The sequence below is a fragment of the Scyliorhinus canicula genome, chromosome 14 (assembly GCF_902713615.1).
Source record: "Scyliorhinus canicula chromosome 14, sScyCan1.1, whole genome shotgun sequence".
In the NCBI taxonomy this organism is placed as follows: domain Eukaryota; kingdom Metazoa; phylum Chordata; class Chondrichthyes; order Carcharhiniformes; family Scyliorhinidae; genus Scyliorhinus; species Scyliorhinus canicula.
The window spans coordinates 111,445,832-111,458,060 of NC_052159.1; positions in this window are offsets into that span (position 1 = coordinate 111,445,832).

Below are 12,229 nucleotides of genomic sequence, written 5' to 3' on the forward strand. Positions count from 1 at the left end.
TAGTCTGGTCAGATTAGCCTCAGGTCTCCAGTCAAGTCAGCATAGAGTCAACCCACAGTTAAGCATGCATTAGTTAGTTGATCAATAAAATCGTATTGCATATCTTCAAGTGTTGGAAGCCTGTCTCTCTCTACACTGCATCAAATGCAGTCCACGTAGACCCAGCTTACCCAACACATCAGTCACCACATTCCATGTTTGGGTACACAGAGGAAGAACTGAGAATGCTACCGAACAAGCACGTCTTTCGGGACTTGTCGGAGGAAAGCAAAGCACCCGGAGGAACCCCACACAGACACCGGGAGAACTTGCAGACTCCACACAGACAGTGACTCAAGCCGGGAATTGAAGCTGGGATCCTGGAGTTGTGAAGCTACAGTGCTACCCACTGTCTGAACGTAAGGTAGCTATGGAGATCATGACTATGTCAGACTGTTGCTTGACGAGTCTTTTGGGACATCTCTCCCAAGTGCTAGCCGGCCTAGCCCCTGAGGATGGTCATGAAGATAATTTTGCAGGATTCACCGGACAAGGTGCGCCGTTGTCTCATTTGGGGCGGGATTCTCCAACCCCTTGCTGCTGGGTCGGAGAATCGCCGGGGGGCGGCGTGAATCCCACCCCCACCGGCCGCCGAATTCGCCGGCGCCGGAGAATTGACAGGGGCGGGAATCACTCTGCGCTGGTTGGCAGCGCTGGTTCTATGCAGGTCCCGCTGGCGTAAATTGGACTAGGTCCCTTACCGGCGGGACCTGACCTGCAGGCGGGCTCCGGGGTCCTGTAAGGGGGGGGGGGGGCGATTTGGCCCTGGAGGGTGCCCCCACGGTGGCCTGGCCCACGATTGGGGCCCACCGATCCATGGGCGGGCCTGTGCCATGAGGGCACTCTTTTCCTACGCGCCGGCCATGTAAGCCTATGCGCTGGCCGGCATGAAGGTGACCCCCGCCCCTGCGCATGCACTGGGATGACATCAGCAGCCGCTGATGCTCCCGCGCATGCGCGGACGCGCACCGGCTGGCGGAGTCCCTTCAGCCCCGGCTGGCGCGGTGCCAAAGGCCTTCCATGCCAGCCGGCAGGGCGCAAACCACTCCGGCGCCGGCCTAGCCCCTGAGGATGAGGAGGATTCCGCTCTTTTGGGGTGGCCCGATGCCGGAGTGGTTCACGCCGGGTACGGGAGTATCCCGCCCCTGGTGTCTCAGCTGCTGCCAGGTTAGCTGTCCAATTTATCTGTTATTTGAATTTTTTGTAGCACTTTAATATAACTGAGAGACCTGGTGGGCCAATTCAGAGTCAATTCAGTATTCTGGGTTTGGGGTCATATGAAGGCTAGATCAGGTCGGGAGGGCAGATTATTTTCCGAAAGGACATCAGTGAAGCAGATGGGTTTTTAATAATATGGTTGTTTCACAATCTTCATTACTGAAAGTAGTTTTTTTTCAGATTTCATAATTTAATTGGACTTAATTTGCTCCAGCTGCTGTGGTGGAGTTTGAATTCTTGTCTCTGGAGCATTGGTCTGGGCCTCTTGATTACTGGTGCTTTAACAAAGGGCGCGATTTAATGGGGGGGAGGGGATGAGTCTTGTTGTGGGCGGGTTTAGTGGGGTGTTTCCCAGCACTTGGAGCTACACACTATCGAATGGGACCCTGTTATTTTTTTCAGGCCTAGGCGGGGAAGGGTTCGCGGAGGCCGCACTTCCCCTTGTTCCTTGCACTGAGGACCTCCATTTGTCAGTGCAGGAAGAAATTGGAGAATGGTGCCCCGATCTCTTGATCCCCCAACGTGACCCCCTGTTGAGGGTCCTCGAGCCACCTGTGCCGCACCTCATAAGAGCAGGGCACTCCAGGACCCGATCCCTGATGCAGACATAATGCCACCATGACACCACCAGCCTGGTAGAGCCTCTGCCAGCCTGACATTGCCACCTGGACACCATGGCACTGCCAGAGTGGCAAGGTGGCAGTGCCAGGTTGGCTGTGCCAATGTGGCATTGGCAGTGTCTGCATAGCATGCTGCCCAGAAGCCGGCTACCCGGTGCCTCCAAACATCAGGGAGACCACACCCCCCCCCCCTCCCCCCAAGTGCCGTAAGACCATAAGGCATAGGAGCAGAAGTACACCATTCAGCCCATCAGGTCTTCTCCACCATTCAATCATAGCTGATATGTTTCTCATCCCCATTCTCCTGCCTTCTCCCCATAACCCCTTGTTGTGTTATGCTGCTTTGGATAACCCAGGCTGCTACTTGATGCAGTCTTAACTAAAGGATGCTCCAGGCTCTGAAATGAGTTCAACGTGTTTATTGAACTATTAACACAGTTCTTAAATGAGTTTGACTCTCTGCTAATCTAACTGTAGTAACTCAGTCTAACTGTACCAGCTTGCTCCAAGCCATGTGCTGGGGTGTGATGCTGCTGATCAACCCTGTCTAACTTTCTAGATGTCTGTTTGTGGAAAGAGGCAAGGCGTGAGTGCCTCATCCATTTTATAGTGTTTATGTCATGCCCCCTTGTGGTGATGCCACCTCTGAGTGTCCTGACTGCCCATTGGGCATGTCCTATTCTGAGTGTTCATTGGTTGCATGTTTGCATACCATGGCACCCCTGATCCCCCTATTAATCAAGAATCTATCTCTCTCTGTCTTTAAGGCACAGTAAGAAGTCTTCCAACACCAGGTGAAACTCCAACAGGACATTAAGTGTCTGAAAGACACTCAGTGATTTGCCTCCACAGCCTCTGTAGCCAAGAATTCCACAGATTCACCACCTCATTTGTGGAGACCAGTGCTAAACGGCACCCGGTGGGGCTTCCTCAGCGAGGCCAATAGTCCCGGGTGCTAGTTTGCTTGGCAGAGACAAATTTAAGTGTGCCCAACTGCACACTTAAATATGCAAATTTAGGTTCCACCCATTGAAGGCGAGATCCAGAATGCAACGTCTCATGAGATCCCATTAGATCAGGGGTGGGCAAACTTTTACGTGCAAGGGCCACATTCAGAAATTCACAATTTTAAAGGGCCGCATAGTATATTAAGTAAAATAATTACTTCACCCGGTTATGATTCTGGGCGCCTCATGTAGAACATAGAACATAGAACAGTACAGCACAGAATGGGCCCTTCGGCCCTTGATGTGTCAAGCAATGATCACCCTACTCAAGTCAACGTATCCACCCTATACCAGTAAATTTTTTTTTAATGACTTGGTGGGCCGCATAAAGACCTTGGCCCGCGGGCCGTAGTTTGCCCACCCCTGCGTTAGATCCTGAATCGAACGCAACATGGCCGCCATTATTGCTATTGTTACCATCCCATTGGAAGTACCTTCCAATAATGTACTGAAAAGATTTGTAATGATACATTCAAAACGATCTCATGACTTCTGTCTGAGCTTCCACTTGAGACTCATGGGTAAGAGGTAGGAATATCCCATCATCCATAATGCTCTTGGCTGTCAAAAGGTGGCCCCATGCGCCAGTCAGAGGTGGCCCCATGGTGTGGAACATCATCTTCCCCCAAAAGCCTCAGTTAGGGCATTGTGCTCATTCCCTGCCAGTTCTACTCTGCTCCTTGATTCATGTGCTGCATGCCATGCAAGAGAGTGAAGAATGTCAGTGGTATGTTGCAATACATTTGGCTGAAGAACCTGTCATAGCTGACTAGCTGGAGTTATGTGGAAGCACCAAGAGGTGAGTATGAAGCTGGCAGTGTTGCTAAGCGTATGAGGGTAAGGTGGAGTATCATGTTGGGCATGAATTCTGACTGCTAGAGGTTGCTGATGGGTGAGTGATGGGGATGTGGGCATTGAGCTGTGTAAGATGTTGTTGGTGCAGTGGGTAGGAATTGTCATGTGACGGTGCAGTCGCTGACTTTCACCACCCATGTGAAGTAATTGAATTTGTTCCAACACTGCTGCCAGATCTTCGGGGCCAGACTCTGAGAATTGACCTCCCTCGCCATCTGGTCCCATTTCTTTCACAAGATTTGCTTCAGGGCCTCCTGACTCCCTGAGGAAACCTGGCATCCCTCCAGCTTTCGACCTCCATCACTAAGTCTTTCAATGCCACATCAGAAAATCTGGGCGCCCTCTCTAGGCTGCTGTTCCATATATTTTGCTTTTCCTTCCAGCCACGTTTTTCACAGTGTGTAGCAGCTGGCGTTGAATTAATGTAGTGCCACTTTAAGAGGGGCAGGCTACCTTAAAAAGGTCCAGGTTAGCTGTGCACCATGCTAGCCACACACACTGTTGGGTCCCACATCGAGTGAGCAAACAATCAGCAGTGTGTTCCGTGCTGGATTACATGTTGAAGTCATTTGGATGAGCAAGAATCTCCCAGTTTGCTTGCTGCCTTTCTGAATAGGACCAGGCATGTGGTAATCATGCATAGCGACGCCCATGCCCAAAATCAGGCCTGATTTATATTCCCCCAATGTAACACTTAACTGTATCAAATAACAAGCAACTAATTCAATTATTGAAATCTTAACTGATCATTGCTCAATTTACTTTTCCAAAGTTCATCGTGAATTAGTATCTGTTTAAAATAGACATACGATAACTCAAGCAACAATTTTGCATGTACGCATAATTTTAAATTGTTAATGTTTGAAATTTCTTCAGTAAAGTCCTTTTCTGGGCATTGATTTAAGTTCTGCCTCTGTGCCACGTTTTGAAATTCAATGAGACTTCCAGCAACTATTATAGATTGGAAGGAAATTTGGGTGATCAACATACATTATAAATGGCATTGAAATAGCCAACTGGACTTGATTCTAATACCGAGGGGGAATTGCTGAAGCTGATAATTACAATGCAATACATAAAAAAGTCAGTGAAAAGAACGATGACCTGAAAAGTTAGGGAGAAGATTCACCCCTAAAAACAGCAGGAAATGAAAATGTAAAAGGTTTCAAACCTGACCCCAGTCTGCCAGCTTTAATAGAGGCAGGATATGAGACATATGAGACATAGGGGCTGTTTAGCACAGGGCTAAATTGCTGGCTTTGAAAGCAGACCAAGGCAGGCCAGCAGCACGGTTCAATTCCTGTATCAGCCTCCCCGAACAGGTGCCGGAATGTGGCGACTAGGGGCTTTTCATAGTAACTTCATTTGAAGCCTACTTGTGACAATAAGCGATTTTCATTTCATTTCATATATTCTTAATTTAAATGGTTTAAGGAGGGTGCATGCCTCAGTTTTGTTTCGCTCTGATCCAGTTTTAATGTTGCCTCGCTGACCTTGAAAAACTTGAATGCTAAAGTAAGGTAAGGACTGCTTCATGGAGCAGGTAAGCGCTATTCTGGCACTGCTTGTGGGTCAGAAGGAGCAGGAGTGACACCACCCAGCCTGATGCCTTCCAAATGCCCTCTTTGGTCTGTGATTTCCTCCTTGGGCTTCACGCTTATGTCCTCCACGCGCCCTCCAGAATGTTTCCCCTCCCACCACGATCTTCCTGGCCCTCCAAATTCTTCTCAACTCCTCCCTCGCCCTCTTCTATGCTCCTGGCTACAGCCTGGAGCAGCAGGACGTACCCACCTCCTATCTAACTAGCGCCTCAATCTCATTGTTTGCAGCCAGGAGACATTTTTTTAAAAAAGGTATCCAATTCCTGCCATTAAATTAGACAGCACTTGAACCCTAATAATTCTTATCTGCCTCCCTGTAAGTGTTGGGAATAGATCAGAGAATGTTGCCGAAAATGTACAGATAACAAGGATGATGTGCAGGCAGAAAGAACATCAAAAATTAACATCAGTTCTGATGAAAGATCATTGACCTGAAATGTTAACTCAGTTTCTATCAACAGATGTTGCTTATTTAAATGTCAGTAACTGGAAACGGATAACTTGACAAAACACATGTTTTTGGTGAGAGAAATGTAGCTGTATATGTCTTAAGCTTCTTTTCTAAAGTAACTAAATAGTATAATAACAGCAGCAACCTGCATTTATATAGCGCCCTTAAAGCTGGGATCTTTGCACGCTGTACTCAGACAAAAATTGACCTCAGAGCCCAAGAAGGAAACATGAGACTAAGTAGATTTTAAGCATCACCTTAAAGGATAAATAGAGAGGTTTGTAGAGGAATGTTCTGTGCTCAGGCCCTCATCAAATAAAGACAATGATTAGTGCACCGCATGTCAAGCAAACTTTGATGTCTGAACAGTGTGCCTGAATTTATTTTTTATTTTTTATAAATTTAGAGGACCCAATTATTTTTTCCAATTAAGGGGCAATTTAGCATGGCCAATCCACCTATCCTGCACATCTTTTGGGTTGTGGGGGTGAAACCCACGCAGACACGGGGAGAATGTGCAAACTCCTCACGGTCAGTGACCCAGAGCCGGGATTCGAACCCGGGTCCTCAGCGCCGTAGGCAGCAATGCTAACCACTGTGCCACCGTGCTGCCCCAGTGTGCCTGAATTTGAGGAGTGTAGCCATCTGGGATGACCACTTACAACCAAGAACAGGGAAGGTCGCAAAGCATAGCGGGAAGAATGGACAATGCGAGATTCAGGCAGGCTCAGAGCCTGAATGTATATTTGCAAGTGAGGAATCCAGATGGTATCGAAACCCCAACCGATTAGCATTTTGATGGCCCATCTCCGCCAGACAAAGGACTGATACTTGAGCGACCGATACAATCCCAGACATTTCGGCACCACTCCCTGTACTCGGGAAGCATAAACGACAGGGTCAATGAACGTTTAGGACATGCCCAGCTATCAAGGTACCCGCCCCTTAATTGGTTCGAATCGAACACAGTGATCAAGAATTAGCCAATTAGTGGGGTCCAAACTGAAGGACCGCCCAAAAGAGCGCGAAAACCCCCAAGGATAAAAAGAGAGACCACCATGTGTTCAGCCTCTCTTCAACCTGGCACTCCGGCTACGTCCACCTCCAATTGCAGCACCACCAGAAGCAAGTTCAAGTTCAACGCCCGCTACCAGACGGATGACCCTAGCTGAGCAGCAGTTACTTCTACAGATCCAGAATCAAACAACGGCCACTGTTCCTCTGACCTAAGCCGGGTGCCTGAAGTTAAGTACAGGTTGTCATAGTTGATAGGCGTACTTTAACTAGTAGTGTCTATGTTGCATGATTAATTGTGTGTGTAAATAAAGTACACTTGATCTTGAACTAACCAACTGGTGTTTGGCTCTTTGATCGATAGCCAGTTTAACCTTGTGGTGGTATCATTTTATACCTGGCGACTCTGAGCAATATAATATAGATATCCAAAGAAAGGAGGGCAACATCACTCGCTACCATATTTACAGTCGGTAAAAAAGCAACAGGAGAACCATAGAGGCAGCTGTCGACGACAAGTACTAAAGAGTTGGGCTTCAGCATTGGGGATCCTCTCGCGATCAAAGGATCAACGGAGGGCACCTGAGCACGCTCTCCCTAAAATTCCAAGCAGAGGTCTGGGGGTCTAGGAGCTCCTGAGATGGGGGGAGTGAGTATGCAGAGCTAGGTTTGCCAGCACAACTGGCTCGCTGGATGGCACTCTGAGAGAAGGCGGGACACGTAAGGGTGGGGGAGGCTTGGGGGATTTTAGGGTCCCGTGATGGAAGCACTAACTGACTGTCGGTCTCTTTCCTTCTCCAATTCCTTACAGATATAATGATGTTTGTTGGCGTCGATCCCGCAGAGGCTGCCCTCATGCTGCTGGTGGCAGTTAAGGCGGGCAGGCTCTGGAGAAGGCAGCAACAAGGACACAGGCTGGAGGGGGCACCCCATGTATGCTGCACATCCTGAAGACCTAGCTGCCCATCAGGCCAAGGAGGGACCCAGAATGTGAGGTCAGCAGCAGTCCAAGGTGTACAGCGGTCAATGGTTATGCACCGAGATGACCGACACCATGTGCCACAGAAGACTTAGTCTATATTGAGAAACTCAAAGACTTGGCACCCTGTGGAGAAGGAGCGCGCCCGCTCCCGGTGGCCATGAAGGTCACTGCAGCCCTCACCTTTTATGCTACTGGGTCATTCCTGGGCTCGAGCAGGTACCTGTGTGGCACTTCACAATTTACAGCCCACGGGTGCATCCAGGAAGTGGTGGATGCTCTGAGTGCCCAAGCATCAGATTTTATCAACTTGAGCTGGACCAAGAGGCAGTATGGTGGCGCAGAGGTTAGCACTGCTGCCTCACGGTGCCGAGGTTCCAGGTTCGATCCGAGCTCTGGGTCACTGTCCATCTGGAGATTGAAAATTCTCCCTGTGTTTGTGTGGGTTTCACCCCCACAACCCAAAAGATGTGCAGAGTAGGTGGATTGGCCACGCTAAATTGCAACTTAATTGGGTACTCTAAATTTTTAAAAAACCTTTGAGCGGGACCAGGCCACTAAGATGCCCGATCTACAGGATTTGCTGCCATCACTGGGGTGCCCCAGATCCAGGGGATGATTGATTGCGAGCATGTTGCCCTGTGAGCACCGGGGCACCTACATTCACAGGAAGGGGTTCCACTCCCTGAATGCTCAGGTCATGTGCAACCACCACCTCCATATCATGTGTGCCCACTACACAGAGAGTGTGCATGACAGCCACATCCTGGGGCACTCGGAGATCTCTGATGTCTTCCTGAACCACTGGCTGGTTGACTCTTGGGGGACAAGGGATACCCGCTGAGGTCAATGCTGACAATGCCATTGCAGAGGCCGGAGACCAAAGTGGAGACCCAAAGCGGAGATCAATGTGCTCTCATTGAGCAATGCAGCGGACTGCCGAAAATGTGGTTCCGGTGCCTGGGCCACTGTGGTGGTGTCTTGCAGTACACACCCGCCAGGTGGCCTACCACTTTCTGATGGCTTGCTGTGCCCTAAACAACATGGCACTGCATTGAGGCGACATGCTGGAGGAAGAGGATGATCGCTTGTGTGAGGAAAGCTCTGCATCTCCTCAGTTTCTGCAAAAGTCTGACTCCTGTCTTTCTGCTGACAACGCACTCATACCCATCCTCTGAACAGGGTTAGCATTGGGGCTTTTGATTTTGAACCATTGTGCCCGGGGTCAGGGGTTAGGGGGAACGGAGGGCAGCAGAAGGTGGGGGTACAGGCAGGACTGCTGTGAAGATTAACGTGACAGAGTAATGTGATAGAGGCTTCACATGTATCAGGTGTTATGTTTTAATAGAGAACATTTTACATTTCTAGTCCCCCCAACTATAGATAGTGAACCCTCCCCCAGTCCCCACTCAGTGCTCCTCAAGCTTCTTGATCTTTCGTAGTCTAGTGCTCCATCTACATGTGTCCACATGCCTTCAGAGGTGGAGGCAGCCTGCTGCTTTCCATGCCCTGTGGCCCTTAATACCTTTAATGGGCATCCTCTGGAGGGCCTGGAGCCGAAGGGCACTTGCCAACTTATCAGCGTTCCAGGCATCACCGTGCCACCCTGTTCTGCCTGCTGCCGGTGTCAGGATGTGCTGGTGTCAGGAGGGTGGTGGGATTCCTTCACCTCCTCCAACATGCCACCCTTCTGCTTCGCCATATTGTGGAGGACGCAGCAGGTAACCACGATGTGAGAAATCCTCCTGGGGCTAAACTGGAGGGCCCCAAAAGAGTGGTTCAGACACCTGTACCACATCATGAGGACACCGATGCACCGCTCGATCACACCCATGTACGCTACATGGGCATCGTTCTAGCGGTTCTCCAAGTTGGTCTGCCGCCTCTGGATAGGTGTCAGTCACGACAGCAATGGATAACCTCTTGTCACCCAAGAACCAACCCCTCACCCGAGACTGCACCCAAAAGGTGTCGTAACGAGTGGACGTGTTATGCACGCTACCCGGATACTGGGCGCAGACATGCATGACGTGCAGCCGGTGGTCACACACCAACTGCACATTCATCAAGTGGAATCCCTTCCAGTTCCAGTGTGGGCAGCAGGTAGCACAGTGGTTAGCAATGTTGCTTCACAGCTCCAGAGTCCCAGATTCAATTCCCGACTGGGTCACTGTCTGTGCGACGTCGGCAAGCTCTCCCTGTGTCTGCATGGGTTTCCTCTGGGTGCTCCAGTTTCCTCCCACAAGTCCCGAAAAACGTGATGCTGGATGAATTAGACATTCTGAATTCTCCCTCCGTGTACATAGAACATAGAACATTACAGCGCGGTACAGGCCCTTCGGCCCACGATGTTGCACCATCCCGTGAAACCCTTCTAAAGCCCATCTACACTATTCCCTTATCGTCCATATGCCTATCCAATGACCATTTGAATGCGTTTAGTGTTGGCGAGTCCACTACTGTTGCAGGCAGGGCATTCCACGCCCTTACTACTCTCTGAGTAAAGAACCTACCTCTGACATCTTTCCTATATCTATCTCCCCTCAATTTAAAGCTATGTCCCCTCGTGCTGGACATCACCATCCGAGGAAAAAGGCTCTCGATGTCCACCCTATCAAATCCACTGATCATCTTGTATGCCTCAATTAAGTCTCCTCTTAACCTTCTTCTGTCTAACAAAAACAGCCTCAAGTCCTTCAGCCTTTCCTCATATGATCTTCCCTCCATACCAGGCAACATTCTTGTAAATCTCCTCTGTACCCTTTCCAATGCTTCCACATCCTTCCTATAATGTGGCGACCAGAACTGCACACAATACTCCAAATGCAGCCGCACCCAGAGTTTTGTACAACTGCAACATGACCTCATGGCTCCGAAACTCAATTCCTCTACCAATAAAAGCTAACACACCGTATGCCTTCTTAACAACCCTCTCAACCTGGGTGGCAACTTCCAGGGATCTATGGACATGGACACCGATATCTCGCTCGTCCACACTATCAAGAATCTTACCATTAGCCCAGTACTCTGTCTTCCTGTTATTCCTTCCAAAATTAATCACCTCACACTTTTCTGCATTAAACTCCATTTGCCACCTGTCAGCCCAGCTCTGCAACTTATCTATGCCCCTCTGTAACTTGTAACATCCTTCTGCACTGTCCACAACTCCACCGACTTTAGTGTCATCTGCAAATTTGCTCACCCATCCTTCTACGCCCTACTCCAGGTCATTTATAAAAATGACAAACAGCAACGGCCCCAAAACAGATCCTTGTGGTACACCACTAGTAACTGGACACCAGTCTGAACATTTCCCATCAACCACCACCCTTTGTCTTCTATGAGCTAGCCAATTTCTGATCCAAACTGCTAAATCACCCTGAATCCCATGCCTCTGTATTTTCTGCAATAGCCTACCGTGGGGAACCTTATCAAACGCTTTACTGCAATCCATATACACCACATCAACTGCTTTACCCTCATCCACCTGTTTGGTCACCTTCTCGAAGAACTCAATGAGGTTTGTGAGGCACGACCTACCCTTCACAAAACCATGTTGACTATCTCTAATCAAATTATTCCTTTCCAGATGATTATACATCCTATCTCTTATAAACCTTTCCAAGACTTTTCCCACAACAGAAGTAAGGCTCACTGGTCTATAGTTACCGGGGTTATCTCTACTCCCCTTCTTGTACAAGGGGACAACATTTGCTATCCTCCAGTCCTCTGGCACTATTCCTGTAGACAAAGATGACTTAAAGATCAAAGCCAAAGGCTCAGCAATCTCCTCCCTAGCTTCCCAGAGAATCCTAGGATAAATCCCATCCGGCACAGGGGACTTATCTATTTTCACACTTTCCAGAATCGCTAACACCTCCTCCTTATGAACCTCAAGCCCTTCTACTCTAGTAGCCTGTATCTCAGTATTCTCCTCGACAACTTTGTCTTTTTCCTGTGTGAATACTGACGAAAAATACTCATTTAGCACCTCTCCTATCTCCTCGGACTCTACGCACAACTTCCCAATACTGTCCTTGACTGGCCCTACTCTTACCTTAGTCATTCTTTTATTCCTGACATACCTATAGAAAGCTTTAGGGTTATCCTTGATCCTACCTGCGAAAGACTTTTCATGTCCTCGCTTGGCTCTCCTTAGCTCTCTCTTTAGAGTCTTCCTTGCTAACTTGTAACTCTCAAGCGACCCAACTGAACCATCATGTCTCATCTTCATATAAGCCTCCTTCTTCCTCTTGACAAGTGATTCAACTGCTTTAGTAACCCATGGTTCTCTCACTCGACCACTTCCTCCCGGCCTAACAGGTACATACTTATCAAGGACACGCAGTAGCTGTTCCTTGAACATGCTCCACATTTCCATTGTGTCCATCCCCTGCAGTTTTCCTCTCCAGGCGATGCATCCTAAGTCTTGCCTCATCGCATCA